The sequence below is a fragment of the Ornithorhynchus anatinus genome, chromosome 18 (assembly GCF_004115215.2).
Source record: "Ornithorhynchus anatinus isolate Pmale09 chromosome 18, mOrnAna1.pri.v4, whole genome shotgun sequence".
Lineage (NCBI taxonomy): Eukaryota > Metazoa > Chordata > Mammalia > Monotremata > Ornithorhynchidae > Ornithorhynchus > Ornithorhynchus anatinus.
The window spans coordinates 40,593,027-40,611,541 of record NC_041745.1 but is presented as its reverse complement, the minus strand read 5'-3'; the positions used below and the strand labels follow the sequence as shown (position 1 = coordinate 40,611,541).

Below are 18,515 nucleotides of genomic sequence, written 5' to 3'. Positions count from 1 at the left end.
CAATGGAGGACAGGGGTGATCCCAGGAACATCCATCCAGACTCAGTTCCTGGATGTCCCCTCCCCCGTTACCCCCATTACCCTATCATCCCCCCCTTTCGCACCCACCCCAGGGGCTCGATGGCAGAGTTGCACAGAGAACAATGAGGACACAGTCCAGAGAGCAGGAAAAACTGGTTAAAATCCAGCAGTTCAAAACAACAGGAAAATAGGATAATAAAACACTGTGCTCCGTTCTCCTCTCTGAAAGTGTCATGTTTCTGACAGCCTGACACTGAGGAAAACTCAGAACATAATACCCATGGCTTCCCTGGCACCACATGCGTGAGCAAACCGACTCTTCCTCTAGACTGTAAGCTCGTTGCAGGCAGGGAACGTGTCTACCAACGCTGTCGTATCGGACTCTCTCAAGTGCTCAGTCAAGTGCCCTGCACACAGCAAGCACTCAATAAGTACTTTTGATCGATCGATTCTGACATCACAGCTGCATTCTACCCCAGGCAGGCACGTGCTGCCTCGATAACATTCCCGAGTTTTCCTGACGGCGTTCTGCCCGAACCACGTTGTGCAAACGTGCCCCCCGGGAGGATTGGGGCTGAAGGGGAGGGTTGCCCTTGGGGGTTCTTCCCCCGCCGTCCCATTCCGGCCCTCTTCCCATTGGGTCACTAGGATTAGTTCTCGGTCAGCGTCTTCTCTGCATATGAAGGGAGAGGCAGACAGAGACTCCACTGCCCAAGTGACGAGGCGGAGTCAAGCAAAAGTCTAGAGAATTTCAGCCGAAGGTGCCAGGAGAACAGATCAGTTCTCCAGAGCCTCGGACCTACCGATAGTATATATTGAGCTCCTCCTGTGTGCAGAGTGCTGTACCGAGAGCTAGGGAAATGAGAAATATGTCAGCACTCGGAGCCCAAAGATTACGAATTCAAAGTCTCTCGGCCCCACTATTTCCCCACCACGGAACGCGGGGGCCTGTTGATTGCAAGAGCGCTCTGAGGTTTAAATCACGTGGCTTTATTTATGAACAACAATTAAGCAGTAGCCCTTCTTTCACATGGAGATTAGCCAAGTGAGGAACATAAGGAAGAACTCCGATTTCAGAAGGCTTTTGCGATAATAATGCTGTGTTTTGTTCACAATGTCGAGACCTTCTAAAAGAACAGCTTCCTCCATCATTGTACACTGAGCTTGAGGAATTTCTCCCTGCTGCTTTACACATCCTGGAGCCTACATGGAAGCAGGGAGTTCATCCTGGCAGTGATACTGGCTTAATAATACGGATGGTATTTATTAAGCACTTACTGTGTGCCAGGCACCATATTAAATGCTGGGATGGATACAAGCAAATTGAATTCTACATGGTCCCTGTCCCATGTGGGGCTCACAGCCTCAATCCTCATTTTAGAGATGAGGTGACTGAGGCCCAGAGAAGTGAAGTGGCTTGCCCAAGTTCACACAGCAGACAAGTGCAGAACTAGGATTAGAACCCATGACCTTGGACGAGTGTGGATAGTTTGACGTTAGCAATCAGTCAGTGGTAATAATTGTGTTGTACTTTCCCAAGTGCTTCCTACAGTGCTCTGCACACAAGTGCTCAATAAATGCCATTTTTAAGTGACATTTGTTAAATTCTTACTATGTTCCAGGCACTGTGCTAAGCGCAGGGGTAGATTCAAGCTAATCAGGTTGGACACAGTCCATGTCCCACATGGCTCTCATAGTCTTAATCCCCACTGTACAGATGAGGTAACTGAGGCCCAGGGAAGTGACTTGCCTAAGGTCACAGAGCAAAAAGTGGGATTAAAATCCAGGACCTTCTGTCTCCCAAGCCCGTGCTCTCTCCACGAAGCCACTCTGCTTCTCATTGATTGATTGATTGATTATTCAGTGATTCGCTCAATCAGTGGTACCTGTTGAGGGCTTACTATGTGCAGAGCATTGTATGAAGTGCGTGGGAAAGTACAGTACAATAGAGTCGGTAGCCTGCAGATGGCTTATAGCCTAATAGTAGAGACAAATGTTAAAATAAATTACAAATGGGAGGGAGCAGTCGAGTATAAGGGTATGGACGTAAGCGCTGCATTTTCTGAGGGAGTCGATGACTCTGAGACCCAATAGATTTCTGAGGCCGAGGCCTCCATTACCAAGGGGACCTTCCCCTCCCCCCCAAAATCCCCGGATCATCTGAGCCATTTAGGGGTTTGGGCAAACCTGTCAGATATTTGATCTTCATTAAGGAATAAGGAGATAGCCCACTCTGCGATTAAGTGTTGGCAAAAGGCAGCATGGATTTCAATCGATCAATCAATCAGTGGTATTTTTTGAGTGTTCATCGGGTGAGGAACACTGTACTAAGTGCTTGAGAGATTTCTCCAGAAACCGAACGGCTTTCCTCACCCGGGGTTCCGACTTGACTGTTTGGAAGGGCAGGGGTGGGGAGAGAGAGAAGAACCTGAGCTCATTGTGGGCAGGGGATGTGCCTGTTGTTGTATTTTCCTCTCCCAAGGGCTTAGTACAGTGCTCTGCACACAATAAGCTCTCAATGAATATGAAGGAATGAGAAGAAGCTGAGCTCACTTTATCACACCCTCAGGTTGGAATTTGTCCCTGTTTTGCAAGTCCAGTGATGCAAGGATAAACAAGGAATTAGAAAACTACATCAGGAAGGCTTTTGTCAGCCCCTTGGGAATCGGCTTTAAGGGAAGCAGCGTGGCCTAGTGGAAAGAGCAGGAGCCCGGGAGTCAGAGGACCTGGGTTGTAATCCTGTCCTCGCCAAATGACATAGTGGATGGAGCAAGGGCCTGGGAGTCCGAAGGTTATGAGTTCTAATCCTGGCTCTGCCATTTGTCTTGTGTGTGATCTCGGGCAAGTTCACTTCTCCGGGCCTCAGTTCCCTCATCTGCAAAATGGGGATTGAGACTGTGAGTCCCACGCCGGGCAGGGATGGTGTCCAGTATTATTTGCTTGTATCCAGGCCAGTACTTAGTACGGTGCCTGGCACATAGCAAGTGAAGCAGCGTGGCTCAGTGGAAAGAGCAAAATGGGGATCAAGACTGTGAGCCCCACGTGGGACAACCTGATTCCCCTATGTCTACCCCAGCGCTTAGAACAGTGCTCGGCACATAGTAAGCGTTTAACAAATACCAACATTATTATTGAGAAGCAGCGTGGCGCAGTGGAAAGAGCATGGGCTTTGGAGTCAGGGCTCATGAGTTCGAATCCCAGCTCTGCCACCTGTCAGCTGTGTGACTGTGGGCAAGTCACTTAACTTCTCTGTGCCTCAGTTCCCTAATCTGTAAAATGGGGATGAAGACTGTGAGCCCCACGTGGGACAACCTGATTCCCCTGTGTTTACCCCAGCGCTTAGAACAGTGCCCTGCACATAGTAAGCGCTTAACAAATACCAACATTATTTATTATTTAAAAGTGCTTAAAAAATACTGTTATTATTATTATTATTAGAACCCAGGGCAAAGTTGGGGAATAGCAGCTGAAGAGGGTAAACAGGTAAGGCAGGGCCAGATGGTGGGGAACCTTGAAGTGAATTTTGGGGAGTTTGTGCTTGTTGCGGAGAAACCTGAGGAAGCAGTGAAACTCTGTGGAGAGATGAAAATGGAGAGCTAAAAGAGGACAGGCAGTAGAAATACTCCTGAGACACCATAAAGTAAAACCTCTGCAGTGTGGCAGAACAGCCGACGGTTGATATGCAGACCAGAAAGTGGCACAGCCCCAGGGGCTTCGCAAAGATCTTTACAGGAAGACTTTCGGAGAAGGAACAGAAATGGCACCAGGCAGTGCAATGAAAACTGCAATATGGAAGCAGGAGGGCTTGTATTTACTCGCTCAACTGTGTGGAAGGGATTGGACATTCTACAGTCTGGTCAGCCAGATACACACACACACACCGATCAAACTCGCCCTGCCTGCCGTCATCTTTGGGCCCAAAAGACACACACACGTATTGATAAAAGTCTCTGCCCATAGTTCTCTTTGAGCCCAAATGATGGTAATTGTGGTACCTGTTAAGCATTCGCTCTGTGCTTAGCACTGTGCTAATGTCTGGAGTAGATAAATTATAATCAGATCAGATGCAGTTGTTGTCCCACACAGAGCTAATGTCTGACCTGTTTGTGATTTTTCTACCCCAGATAGCTACCCTGACTCACACGGAGCCCACGGTCTAAGAGGAAGAGAGAACTGGTATTTATAATCTCCATTTTCCAGGTGAAACAACTGAGGCACCGAAAAGTTGAGTCATGCCCAAAGTCACATTAGAGGCAAATGTATGTGTCAAGATTAGAACCCAGGCCTCCTGCTCACTCATTTATTCATTCAATCGAATTTAATTTATTAAGCACTTACTGTGTGCAGAGCACTGTACTAAGCACTTAGGAAAGTACAATATAGCAGTAGAGACAATCTCTGCCCACAGTGAGCTCACAGTCTAAGCCCGGGGGGCGCAGGAAACAGACATCAATACAGGACTCCCAATAATACTGTGCTCTTTCCACTGCTTCCCTAAGACCACACACACCCCCAAACATACATACACACACATACTTTTGCACTTATGCCTGCAGACACATTCATGAACAAAGAAGGCCTCAGTGTGTCTGTGAATTCTTCTGAATACACCTTTCTTAACTTATGTCAATGAAGGACCGAGAGAAAGAACATTTATTTTGGTTTCTGTTTCCTGATTTTAGCACCCAGTTCATATCTGGATTGTGCCCAGACTGAATAAATGAGGTTAGAGGGTATCTGATTAATCGGTTTGATTTTAGCATAATAATAATAATAATTGTGGTATTTAAGTGCTTAGTATGTGCCAAGCACTGTACTAAGCGCTGGGGTGGATACCAGCAAATGGGGTTGGACACAGTCCCTGTCCAACTTGGGGCTCACAGTCTCAATCCCCATTTTACAAAAGAGGTAGCTGAGGCACAGAGAAGCAAAGTGACTTGCCCAAGTAACACGGTAGACACCCGGAGGAGCTGGGATTAGAACCCATGACCTTCTGACTCCTAGACCCGTGCTCTCTATCCACTGTGCCATGCTGTAAAGAATTAAATTCGTCCATCCTGGGGTGGGATGGGATGGCCTAATTGGTAGTTCCCCTAAATTGCTCTGGGCCCCACATTTCCAGCATCTTCTCATTCCATTGCCACAAACCCCCTAGACTGTAAACTCATTGCGGGCAGAGAATGTGTCTGTTACATTGTCATATTGGACTGTCCCAAACGCTTAGTACAGTGCTCTGCACACAGTAAATGCTCAATAAATACGATTGAAAGATTGAATTTGTACTATAATTTATAGACCTGTATATAAGTGCTTTGGGGCTGAGGGTGAGGCAAATACTAAGTGCCCAAAGGTCACAGATCCAGGTGCAACTTGAGCCTTAGAGAAGATTTCCAGTACAGGTGGCACCAAAGAAAACGCTGGACGGTTGGTTTTGGAAGGAAGTTACCCTCCCCAAACGTCTTATTTGAGGAGAGGGAAAGGGACTGGGGAATCAATCATTGATGAAAGAAGGAGCCTCTGAGCGAGAGGAAGGGAAGCAACAGCATGGCCTAGTGGAAAGAGCCCGGGCCTAGGAGTCAGAGGACCTGGGTTCTAATCACTACCCTGCCACTTGTCTGCTTTGTGATCTTGGACAAGTCACTTCTCTGTGCCTCGGATACCTGATCTGTAAAATGGGGATTAAGACAAGAGCCCTAAAATTGGGACAGGGATTGTGTCCAACCTGATTAGCTTGAATCTACCCCAGTGCTTAGTGCAGTGCTTGGCACATAGTAAGCACTTGACAATATCGCAGTTATTAGGATTATTATTATGGGGCCGGGACTGAGGCCAATCTGATTCTCGTATATCTACTCCAGTGCTTAGCACAGTGCTTGGCATATAGCAAGGGTTTAACAAATATGACAATTAATATGCTTATCATCATCACACTAGCATAATTCACAGGTAAGGAGGAAGATTAAAAAGGGGCTCTGTAGGTGAGAGAACACTTAAGTAATGGGGTATGATTCTTTTAGGAGATCCTGAAGTGAATTCAGTGCTATTGATGGAGGGGAACATGTATGGGAAAATATTTTGTCCTCTTCTTCCCCGCTGCATCATTTCAGCATTGGAGAAAGCAGCATGGCCAAGTCTCACATTCTGGATAGAGCCCTGTTCAATCTTGGCATCGGCCAATGTTAAATAAACCCTCTTTTCTGTACGAAAAAAGGAAAATAGCACTGAACATTCCCAGGAGCTGCCAATAGCATTTGGACAGGGTTGCCTTTTTGAAGTGACATTGGTAGGAGGGGAAAAACATTCTGTCTTGCCAGTATTTCTGGCTCATCGCGAGAGCAATTAAAACTCTTTGGACCGAGGGCAAGGATCATTGCTTCTGTGTGTTCACCAACCGCCTGGTATAGAGCTGTGCATATAGAAGGCTCTCGGAATCGCCGGTGCTCACTACAGTGCTCTGCACACACTGCCCTTCTAGACTGTGACCCCGCTGTTGGGTAGGGATTGTCTCTACTTATTTCTGAATTGTAGTCTCCAAGCTCTTAGTACAGTGCTCTGTACAAAGTAAGCGCTCAATAAATACAATTGAATGAATGATTTGGGTGGTCTGAACAGTGCGCTGCACACAGTAGACATGCAACATGGAGCTCGGCGCATGGTGGATATAAGGTTCAGTGTTCAGCACATAGTGAGTGGTTGGCACATTGTTCTGCACACAGTGGACACTTGCTACAGTCCTTTTGTGCAGTAGATACTCAGTACAGCACATGGTACATCTCCCTGTCCAATACACACCCACACAGTCACGGGGCAGGCAGTGTTGCCTAGTGGATAGAGCACAGGCCTGGGAGACAGAAGGACCTGGGTTCTAATCGCGGATCCGCCACTTGTCTGCCGTGTGGCCTTGGGCAGATCACTTCACTTCTCTGTGCCTCAGTTACCTCATCTGCAAAATGGAGATTAAGACTTTGAGCCCCATGTGGGACAAGGACTGTATCCAACCTGATCACCTTGTATCTGCCTCAGCACTTAGAATGCTGCCTGGCACATAGTAAGTGCTTAATGAATACCATTTAAAAAAAAAAACCCAACACATTTAACTTCTCTGTGCCTCAGTTTCCTTAACTGTAATGTAAAATGGGGATTTGATACTTGACCTTCCTCTTATTTAGAACGTGAGCTCCTTGTGGGACAGGGACTGTGTCCGACTCTATCATCTTGTATCTCCCTCAGGGCTTTATACAGTGCTTGGCACAAAGTAAGTTCCGCCCTCCCCACCCCACAGCACCTGTGTATATATGTGCATATTTATTATTCTTTTTATTTTATTAATGATGTGTGTATATTGTGTTTATATCTATAATTCTATTCATATGGATGCTATTGATGCCTGTTTACTTGTTTTGATGTCTGTCTCCCCCTTTCTAGACTGTGAGCCCGTTGTTGGGCAGGGATTTTCTCTATTCATTGCTGAATTGTACTTTCTAAGCACTTAGTACAGTGCTCTGCACACGGTAAGTGCTCAATAAATACAATTGAATGAATGAATGAATGAACAAATACCACAGTTATGAGAGGTCAGGGCTAGAAAAATAGATTTGAGCATCAACTGCAGGGAGGTGATAGATGTTTAGACTGTGAGCCCGTTATTGGGCAGGGATTGTCTCTGTCAGTTGCTGAATTGTACATCCCAAGCGCTTAGTACAGTGCTCTGCATATAGTAAATGTTCAATAAATACTATTGAACAAGATTGTAAGCTCCCCTGCTACACTGTCAGCTCGTCTTGGGCAGGGATTGCGTCTGTCGGCTCTGTTATACTGTACTCTCCCAAGCACTTAGCGCAGTGCTCTGCAAACAGTAAGCACTCCGTAAATATGATCAGTCGAATGATTGAAAGCATTACAGACGCTCACACCCTAGAGAGTGGGTCTAGCATGAGAAGACTCAAAACTGCTCCTTGGGGGGACTCCCACCGTTAAGGATGAGAGGTTTTGAGGCAGACAGGTGGATGGATCCGATAAGTTCAGACAGTTCGGAAGAGAATCGGGTTAGTATTGTACCCACTGGGGTCTCCAGGGAATCCTTCCTTCCTCATATCGAACAATGACTCTCTCCCGGCTTCAAAGCCTTATCGAAGGCCCATCTCCTCTAAGAAGCCTTCCCTGACTAAACCCCCCTTTCCACTTCTCCCACTCCCTTCTGCATCATCCCGACTTGCCCCCTTTATTCATCTTCCCTCCCAGCCTCACAGCACTTATGTCCGTATCTGTAATTTATTGTCAGTATTAATGCGTGTCATCCCCTGTAGACTGCAGTCTCCTTGTGGGCAGGGAATGTGTCTGTTTATTGTTATATTGTACTCTCCCAAGTGCTTAGAACAGTTCTCTTCACACAGTTAGTGCTCAATAAATATGATTAACTGGCTGATTGACTGACGGTGTCAAAGACAGATGAGAGGTCAAGGGCGATTGATAAGAGAGGCCCAAACACAGCTCTGAAACGGTTCCAAAGCAGCCCGTTAATAATTAATAATTAAGAATTGGGGTATTTGTTAAATGCTTACTATGTGCCAGGCACTGTACTAAGTACTGGGGTAGATACAAGGTAATCAGGTTGTATACAGTCCCTGTCCCACACTGGGCTCACAATCTTAATCCCCATTTTACAGGTGAGGGGACTGAGGCACAGAGAAGTTAAATGAGTTGCCCAAGTTCAAACAGCCGATTGCCCCTGTCCTCTCTGTGATCTTCCCCACCCACATCAGCCAGCTGTTTTTCAGGATTTCCGGTGGCCTTGTCCTCAGCTCTCAAAACCTGGGCCTTTGAGAAACAGCATGGCATAATGGGTAGAGCATGGGCTTGGTCGTAAGAAGGTCATGAGTTCTAATCCCGGCTCTGCCACTTGTCTGCTGTGTGACTTTGGGCAAGTCACTTCACTTCTCTGGTCCTCAGTTATCTCATCCGTAAAAGGAGGATTGAGATTGTGAGCCCCACCTGGGACAGGGACTGTGTCCAACCTGATTTGCTTGTATCCACACCTGCGCTTAGAACAGTGCCTGGCATATAGGTAGCACTTATGAAATAGCATAATTATTATTATTACTATTGTCCCTGGTCCCACAGCAAGGCTGATGCCTCACTAGCGCTTGGGAACAAATCCTCTTTCCCCTCAGGGCCCTGACCCAGGTCCAAAAACGGGATCCATCAAGGCGAGGTTCCTGGTTTGGTGCAACAAACGGAGGAGGTCCAAATGCCTCCCCCTTCCCACGCCGCACTGAGCACAGAGGAACCTGAAAAGGCAGTCACCTTGACGTCTGTCAGAGCATAGACAGGAGAAGGCTCAGAGGAAGGGCATATTTTCTCTGTTCCATCGGTTTAGAAACAACGACAGAGTTTAGAGACGCCTCCCCACAGGGCCGATAAAAAGAGCCAGGGAGGGGAGGGGGTCGGGGAGGGCTGAGGAGGAAGGGAGGGGTAGAGGCCCCGCCGGAGGTCTGTATTTTCCTCCGCTCTTCTTGCCACCATCGACTGGGTTCTAGACTCCCGTCATCACATCGGATGACGAAGGCTTCCGCTGTTATTCCATGCCACTTCCGGGTTCTGGAACCCATTTTAGATTTTTGAGGCAAAGAGTCATTCTTCGGCCCTCAGTCAATTCTTCAGTCAATCAGTGAGACTTACAGGGCACTTGTACTAAACGCTTGGGGAAGTGCCACTTGTCTGCTGCCTGACCTTGGGCAAGTCGCTTCACTTCTCTGTGCTGCAGTGACCTCATCTGTAAAATGGGGGTTAAGACTATGAGCCCCATGTGGGACACGGTCTGTGTCCGTCCTGATTACCTTGTATCTACCTCAGGGTTTAGAATGGTGCTTAGCACTAGTAAGCGCTTAACAAAACCGTAAAAAAAGGAGAAAGGGGAGTAGGAATGAGCAGAGGATGAGGAAATGTTAGATTAATCGGGGAAGGCTTCCTGGAGGAGATGTGATTTCAGGGGGGCTTTGAAGATGTGGAGAGCAATGGTTTGTTGGATGTGAAGCAGGAGGGCGTTCTGGGTAGAAAGGATGGTGCAAATAAGAGTCTGGGGGGAGAGGGATGAGAAGGAGGTGCGGTGAATTGCGTGGTTTTCAGAAGAGCAGAGCATGTGAGGTGGGGTGTCGTGGGAGAGGAATGTTTACAAGATCTTTCATCAGGTAGGTAGTGAGAGATGAGCCTTTGCAGGGTCCTTTATCAATCTTACGATATTTGTTAAGTATTTACTATGTGTTAAGCACTGTTCTAAGTGAGGTGGGGTGGATAGAAGCTAATCAGGTCAGACGTGGTCCCGATCCCATATGGGGCTCACAGTCTGAGGAGGAGGGAGAGCAGGTAGCGAGTCCCCCTTTTAAAGTTGAGGTAGCTGAGGTACAGAGAAGTGATAATAATATTAATTGTGGCATTTGTTAAGCATTTATTAGATGCCAAGCACTGTACTAAGCATTGGGGTAGATACAAGATCCCACATGCCCAGAGGAGGGAGAACAGTATTGAATCCCCATTTCTGCAAGTCAGGGTATTGAGGCATAGAGGAGTTAAGTGACTTGCCCAACATCGCACTGCAGTCAAGTGGATGAGCCGAGATTAAAATTCAGGTCCTTCTGACTCTCAGGCCTGTGCTTTATCCATTAGGCCACACTGTTTGTTTCGTGTTGACCTGGTGGGATTCCTTCCCCCACTCCTCATTTGGGTTTATCTCAGCTGCCATTGAGTTGTCGCGTGGGCAGCGGGATCTCTGTCATTAGAGTGGAAACTCTCTGTGGACAGGAAATATGGCTTCTGTGGCTCATCACAAGCGCTTAGTACGGGGCACGGCGTTCAACAGGCGCTCAGTAAATGCTGTTACTAGGCCGGGAACATCAATTAGGTCAACCATCGTTTTGGTCTAGCCCAACTGTTGACTTTCAAAGTCTAGTCTCTGTTAGAAACTAACAGAAACTCCTCGCCGTCGGCTTCAAGGCATTCATTCACCTTGTCCCCTCCTACCTTACCTCATCGCTCTCCTACTCCAACCCAGCCCACACATTTCGCTCCTCCAATGCCAACCTACTCACAGAACCTCGATCTCGTCTATCTCGCCGCCAACCTCTCGCCCACGTCCTGCCTCTGGCGTCGAACGCCCTCCCTCTTCATATCCGACAGACGATTACTCTCCCCACCTTCAAAGCCTCACTGAAGGCACATCTCCTCTGTGAGGCCATCCCCGACTAAGCCCTCATTTCCTCTCCTCCCACTCCCTTCTGCATCACCCTGGCACCTGGATTCACTCCCTTTGTTCACCACTTCCTTAGCTCCATAGCACTAATGTCCATACCCGTAATTCATTTATTTCTATTAATGTCTATCTCCTCCTCTACACTGGGGAGGGAAAGTTTCTACCAACTCTGTTATCGTGTACTCTCCTAAGCGCTTAGTACAGTGCTCTGCACACGGTAAGTGTTCAGTAAGTACGATTGATTGATCGATGGTTCCTCAGAGGGCAAAAGTGACAGAGCCACACTGAGAAGCTGCTTGCGTTGCCCTGACTTGCTCTCTTTATTCATTCAATAGTATTTATTGAGCGCTTACTATGTACAGAGCATTGTACTAAGCGCTTAGAATGTACAATTTGGCAACAGATAGAGACAATCCCTGCCCACTAACGGGCTCACGGTCTATTCGTCCCCCCTCCCAGCCCCACAACACTAATGTCCACAGCCATCATTTATTTATTATATTAATGTCTGTCTCCCCCTCTAGACTGTAAGCTCGTTGTGGTCCCGGAATGTGTCTGTCTATTGTTCTGTTATACTCTCCCAAGTGCTTAGTACAGTGCTATGCACGCGGTAAGTGCTCAGTAATTATGATTGAATGAATGGAAGCGGCAAGAAGCAGCATCGTTCTCTGGCGGTGGGGGAATGCAACAAGCCTCCAAGAAGGAAAGGCTCAGGAGCAACAACTGCATGTTCACCACCAATCAGTCAAGAAGGGGCACCACATCGGTCATGACCCAATGGGTGTCAACCGAACAGAGTCACGCCAACCATGACAATCTCCCCGCTTATGGACACCTTCCCTCAGACATATTCTTCCGCTCTCGGTCCTCTTCTCCATCTGCATCCTTCCATGACTGGTTGGATGTGCTGGGGTCTGCTCCTCTCTGTGGCGCCTCCCCCCAGTCTCCTGGTTTCAACTGGTTTCAACTAGGGTCTCATGGTAGGTTCTTCCTTCCATGCGCCTTGTGGAATCTTTTCTTCTGGAGGGCAGGCCTAACTTGTGCTCCTCTAGACTGTAAGCTCAGAGCGCGCAGGGAACACCTCTCTTATATTGTTCTTTTGGACTCTCCCTAGCACTTAGTACAGTTCTCTGCACACGGTAAGTGCTCAATAACTATGACTGAATGACTAACTTGTCATCTTAGTCCCGGCTTTCCACCTCCTAGTGAGAAGCAGCATGGCCTAGTGGATAGAGCGCGGGCCTGGAACTCAGAGGGCCTGAGTTCTAATTCTGGCTCCGCTACTTGTCCGCTGTGTGACCTGGGGTGTGTCACTTAATTTTTCTGTGCCTCTGTTTCCTCATCTGTAGAATGGGAATTAAGACTGTGAGCTCCATAAGGGACAGGGGCTGTGTCCAAAACCATTATCTTATATCTACCCCAGCAGTTACTGCAGTGCCTGGCGTATAGGAAGCGCTTAACAAATACCACCATTATTATTCCCTGCCTTTCAATGCATAAGCCTACATGCCTTCTCCTTCGTCTATGCCTACCCCTACAGTCTCCTCTACCTGGATTGTGAGGAAAGAATTCATAATACTTTGCCCAGAACATCTTCAGCAACAGCAACTGTGGAGCGTATTGCAAGCATTGTCTTTATCTCTGAGTGTGTGTCTCCATGGAAAAAAGGAAATCAAAACCCCAAGCCCTCCCAACAGCTTATATGAATCAATGGTATTTACTGAGCGCTTACTATGTGCAGAGCACTGAACTAGGCAGTTGGAGTACAGTGCAACAGAATTAAACTGTAAGCTCGTTGTAGGGAGGGATTGTCACTGTTTATTGTATTGTACTTTCCCAAACGCTTAGTACTGTGCTCTGCAAATTCATTATGGACAGGAAATGTGTCTGCTATTTCATTCATTGAATCATTTATTGAATGAATGAATTAGCAGACACATTCCCTGTCCATAACGAATTTGCAATTACATATTTTCATCCGTTTCCAGGGAATCCAGGGAAAATGACTAGAGAAAAAGACAGGGAGGGTGAAAGAGGAATTGATTGAGGGTTATTTTTTTTTTTAATGAAATTCTGGAACCGTTTTACCATTGAATCGAAGACTCATTAGCGTTTCTGTGAATTTCAAATATTTCTGTAAATAATACCCAGATCCGAGGCGAAGGAGTTACCATTCTGACACCGGTTATTACTCGATCGTATATTTTTTTAACAGCGTTTCAGTTAGGCATGTGCATAACATGTGGGGTAATAGCCATTTAAACCTAAAACAGTATTTCACCACGGCTCACTGAAGATCTAGGTTGTAACTGTAGACAGACAGCTCATTACCTCTCCCCAAAAGCAACTTTTTCAAAGCTGTAGTTTTCTGGGTTCTGAAATAACCGCATAATAATTTTTATCCCGATGGGGTTAGTAGCTGCCCTCTCCGAAGCTGAGCCCCTCTCTTCATTTAGTGAGAATTTTAGCTTAATTTCTTGTGTGATTCACAGACGCATGACTATTTTGGGCCATGGTACCATGCTAGTGGTGAGTCACCGGCTTCAGCTCCAGTAATGATCGGAGAATCTATTTATCACCGTCCTCCTAAGCCTCTCTTAGAGGCTCATCTAGAAATTATGTAATTATTCCTCCTGGATGGTCTTTCTTATTGGTTTGTAATTACAAAATATTCTTTGAACACTTCTGTAGCCTGAAATTAAGCCTTCAGCCGCATAAAGACGCCTGGGTTTTGGTCTCATCTCCGAGCATTGTGTTTTATTTCACCAATTAGTAGGGTAGCTTTCTCGAGGTTAAATTATATCTTTCACGTGTTTCAGATGGTGGCGGGTGGGGTGGAGGGAGCCCCTAGTGCCATCCTGAACCCGATTTCAAAAATCTAAAAAAGTTTCTTCAGAGGGCTTGCAACATTGGGGAGGTCAGATTGAAAGCTGGTGCAGGAAGCTGCAGCAGTTCAAGATTCCATTTCATGGTCCATTTGGCTTTTCCTGCTAGTTATTAAACGCTGACTCCGGGCCAAACACTGTACTAAGCGCTAGCATAGATATAAGATAATCAGACCGGATGCAGTCCCTGTCCCACATGGGACTCACAGTCTAAAATCAACCCATAGTATTTATTGAGTGCTTACTATGAGCAGGACACTGTACTAAGCGCTTGGGTGAGTATAATATAACAGTCAGTGAGCATTTTCCCTGCCTACAGCGAGCTTACAGTCTAGAGGGGGAGAAAGACATCAATAGGAATGAATTACAGATATGACATGAGTGCTGTGGGGCTGAGGGAGGGGTGAATAAAGAGAGGAAATCAGGGTGATGCAGAAAGGAGTTTAAAAGGGAGGGAGAACGTGTCTCTTGTTTCCAGTTTACAGATATGGAAACGGAGATTCAGAGAGGCTAAACGCCTTACCCAGGGTCACACAGCCAAGGAGCGGTGGAACCAGTATTAAAACTCAGATCTCCTGACTCCTGGACCCGGGCTCTTTCCTTAGAGAAGCAGTGTGGCTCAGTGGAAAGAGCACGGGCTTGGGAGTCAGAGGTCATGGGTTCTAATCCTGGCTCTGCCACTTGTCAGCTGTGTGACTTTGGGCATGTCACCTAACTTCTTTGTGCCTCCGTTACCTCATCTGTAAAATGGGGTTAAGATTGTGAGCCCCACTTGGGACAACCGCATTACCTTGTATCCCCCCAGCGCTTAGGACAGTGCTTAGAAAATAGTAAGCGCTTAACAAATACCATTGTTATTATTATTATTTGGCCCCACTGCCTCCTAAGCGCTTTACTAAGCATTTGGGAGAGTACCATATAACAGAATTGGTAGACCCAATCCGTACCCTCAAAGAGCTTACAGTCTTCCATGGGTGCATTCTCTGGCGAGGGAGTAACGGAGAGTAAGTGGGATTATTTGTGTTCCTGAGGACCACCTTGGGTCCAGCTGCAATCAGTTGTATTTACTGAGTGCTTACTATTGTCAGAGCACTGTACTAAGCTCTTGGAAGAGTACAATATGACAGAACTGGCCTGCCCGGAACGACATTACTGTCTAGAGGCAACTAAGCAAATGATCAAATTTGCCAGTGTGGAAAGTCCAAAGTAGTTAAAATGCCGTGCAATTCCCTGCCATCTGCCTCCACTATAGAAAGGCAAAGGGGCAGCTTCTATCCTCTAGTTCTAACCTTCTCATTGGACCTCAATCTCATCTATCTCACCACCGATCCCTTGCCCACGTTCTTTCTACCTCTGGTCTGGAACACCCTCCCTCCTCATATCCGACAGACAATTGCTCTTCAACCTTTCAAAACCTTATTGAAGGCATATCTCCTCCAAGAGGCCTTCCCTGGCTAAGCCCCCCTTTCCTCTTCTTCCACTCCCTTCTGTGTCACCCTGACTTGCTCCCTTTATCCATCCCCCTCCCAGCCCCACAGCACTTACATCCCTATCTATAATTTATTTATTGCTATTAATGTCTGTCTCCCCCTCTAGACTTTAAGCTCGTTGTGGGCAGGGAATGTGTCTACTTATTGTTATATTATACTCTCCCAGGCACTGAGTACAGTTCTTTGAACACAGTAAGCACTCATTAAATATGATTGAATGACTGAATGAAGCTGTGGATGACTCAGACAGACTTGCCATAATCAATCAGTTATATTTATTGAGCACTTAGTGCAGAGTACTGTGCTAAGTCCTTGGAGTGTTCAATGCTTAGAACAGCTCTTGGCACATAGTAAATACTTAAATGCCATTATTATCGTTATTACAATTCAACAGAATTAGCAGATACCTTCCCTGCTAGAGGATGAACTTACAGTCTACAGTGTATAATGCATGTTTATACTAGGAGTTTTGGGTAACCACAGCCAGAAAATTAGTGATCTTCCAAGACCCTCAGTTACCTCATCTGTAAAATAGGGATTATTCATTCATTTATTCAGTCGTATTTATGGAGCGCTTACTGTGTGCAAAGCACTGCATTAAGCACTTAAAGCTATGAGTCCCCTTTGGGAGATGGAATGCATCCAGCCCGATAACTTTGTATGTACCGCACATTTAGAACAGTGCACTTAACAAGTACCATAAAAAAAAAAAAATGGGACACATAAATTGTAGCAGGAAGGACAGCCACACTATAAACTCCTTCAACACAGGGGCTGTCTCCCCTAACACTTTTGTACTCTCCCAAGTGCTTGCTCAGTGCCCTACCCAGAGTATCGATTGGCTGGTTGATCCTGCCCGAATGAGTCCCTCCCCAATTAAGTGATGGATGCAGACCCCCACCCAGCCACCACTTAGCCACCAAACAGGGGCCACACCTGAAATCAATTGGGTGTATTTACTGAGCACCAACTGCGGGCAGAGCACTATGCTAATCCCTTGGGACAGCACAAGAGAGTGAGTAGACAAGTTCCTTGCCGCCAAGGAGTTTACAAACTAGTCGGGAGACAGATGCTCAAATAAATAACAAATAAGGGAGGGAAGGAAAGGGGGATTTGTATGTGAGTTAGGGCGAAAGTAACAGGACTTGTAGGGTGTGAACAAAAGTGCTACAGGAAGTTGCGAGGTCGAAAGTTCCCAGGTGGTGCAGATGGGCTGAATAGGCAGGAGAGGGGATGTAAGCAGGGATGATGAGAAATCAATCAGGGGGGCATCACCTGGAGGAGGTGGGCTTTTTGAAAAGGGGGAGAGAAGAATGGTCAGGAAAATTGGAAGGGGGAGGGAGTGTCAGGCAGGTGCAGGTGGGGAGGACAGGAAGAAGACATCAGCAATGGGAGAGATGAGAACCAGGCATAAGGAGTAGGTTGCTTTGAGAAGAATGAAGAGTGCAAGCTGGGGTGTAGTGGGAGAAGAGGGCAGTTAAGTAGTGGGGAGAGAGCTGTTAGCTTTAAAGCCCAAAGTCAGAAGTTTCTGCTTGAAACTCCTCCATGCCCCTCTCTTCTCCAACCTTTCCAGCTCCCCTTTCCCCTTCCTCCTCTCCCCCTTCCAGTGGGGAAATAAGATTCGCTGAGTTTTAGGACAAGATGCTGATTATCCCAGGCTGGGCCTGCTCCTGCTGGGCTTCCTTCCTTTAGTGAAAATGGGCTGTGTTTTTCTGGGCAACACATTTCCCCCACTTCCCGAGAGATAAGAATGCGCTGTGTTTCTTGGTAACAATTTTAGCAAGAAAGGATTTCTCCTGTTCCCGAAATTGGACTAATCACTTGGTCCAAGTTTGTCGGCATCTACTTATATAACGGCGTGCGAAAAAAGAAAAAATCAATGAGATCTTCTGATCTATAATTTATGCCCTAATACTCGGTGCCGTTTCATCGCATTAAGAGATCGGAGGAATGAGAGTCGTCAAAGCGAGGTGGCAAAGGAGTGACAAAATCTAGGTAGCGTTCAGTCCAAATAAGCTTTTATTCATTCAGGCCGCTTTACGATACGGACAGTCTCCCCATGCTTCCCACCCACACAATCCGTTTCGATGTACGCATTTAGCATGGAAGCCCTAGTAATAATAATAATATTATGACATTTGTTAAGTGCTTACTATGTGCCAGGTACTGTACTAAGCGCTGGTGTGAATACAAGCATATCGGGTTGGACCCAGGACCTATCCCACATAGGGCTCATAGTCTCAATCCCCATTTTATAGATGAGGTAACTGAGGCCCAGAGAAGTGAAGTGACTTGCCCAAGGTCACACAGCAGATAAGTGGCAGATAGTTATGGGACTGAGATCTAGACTCTAAGATCACTGTGGGCAGAGAATGTGTCTGTTTATTGTTGTATTCTCCCAAGCACTTACTAAAGTGCTCTGCAAGTAGTAAGAGCTCAATAAATATGACTGACTGATGGGACGCGTAAAACTTCAGGCTCAATCTTTTGAGATGACGATGTTATTTGGCTTCCGATTAAGAGACCCCCATAATGGTCAACAGTGACAAACCTCGCTCTTCACCCCGGTTGCGTTTTTCCATTTGAAAAATAATAATTGGGGTATTTGTTAAGCACTTGCCACGTCCCAGGCACTGGATTAAACACTAGGGTAGATATCAGCTAATCGGATTGGACACGTCCCACATGGGGCTCACAGTCTTAATCCCCATTTGACATTTGAGGGAACTGAGGCACAGAGAAGAGAAGTGACTTGCCTAAAGTCACACAGCAGACAAGTGGCAGAACCGGGATTAGATCCTAGATCCTTCTGACTCCCAAGCCCTGGATCTAACCAATAGGCCACACTGCTTCCCTCTAGTGCTTCTGAAGGGTC

General features: G+C 46.7%; 1 protein-coding gene across 6 annotated transcripts in view; it reads left to right on the top strand.

The window, feature by feature from the left end:
• The window catches only part of PDE4B (phosphodiesterase 4B), a 294,866-nt gene that overhangs the window by 167,637 nt on the left and 108,714 nt on the right, over positions 1-18,515 (top strand). The gene's annotated exons all lie outside the window — the stretch shown is intronic.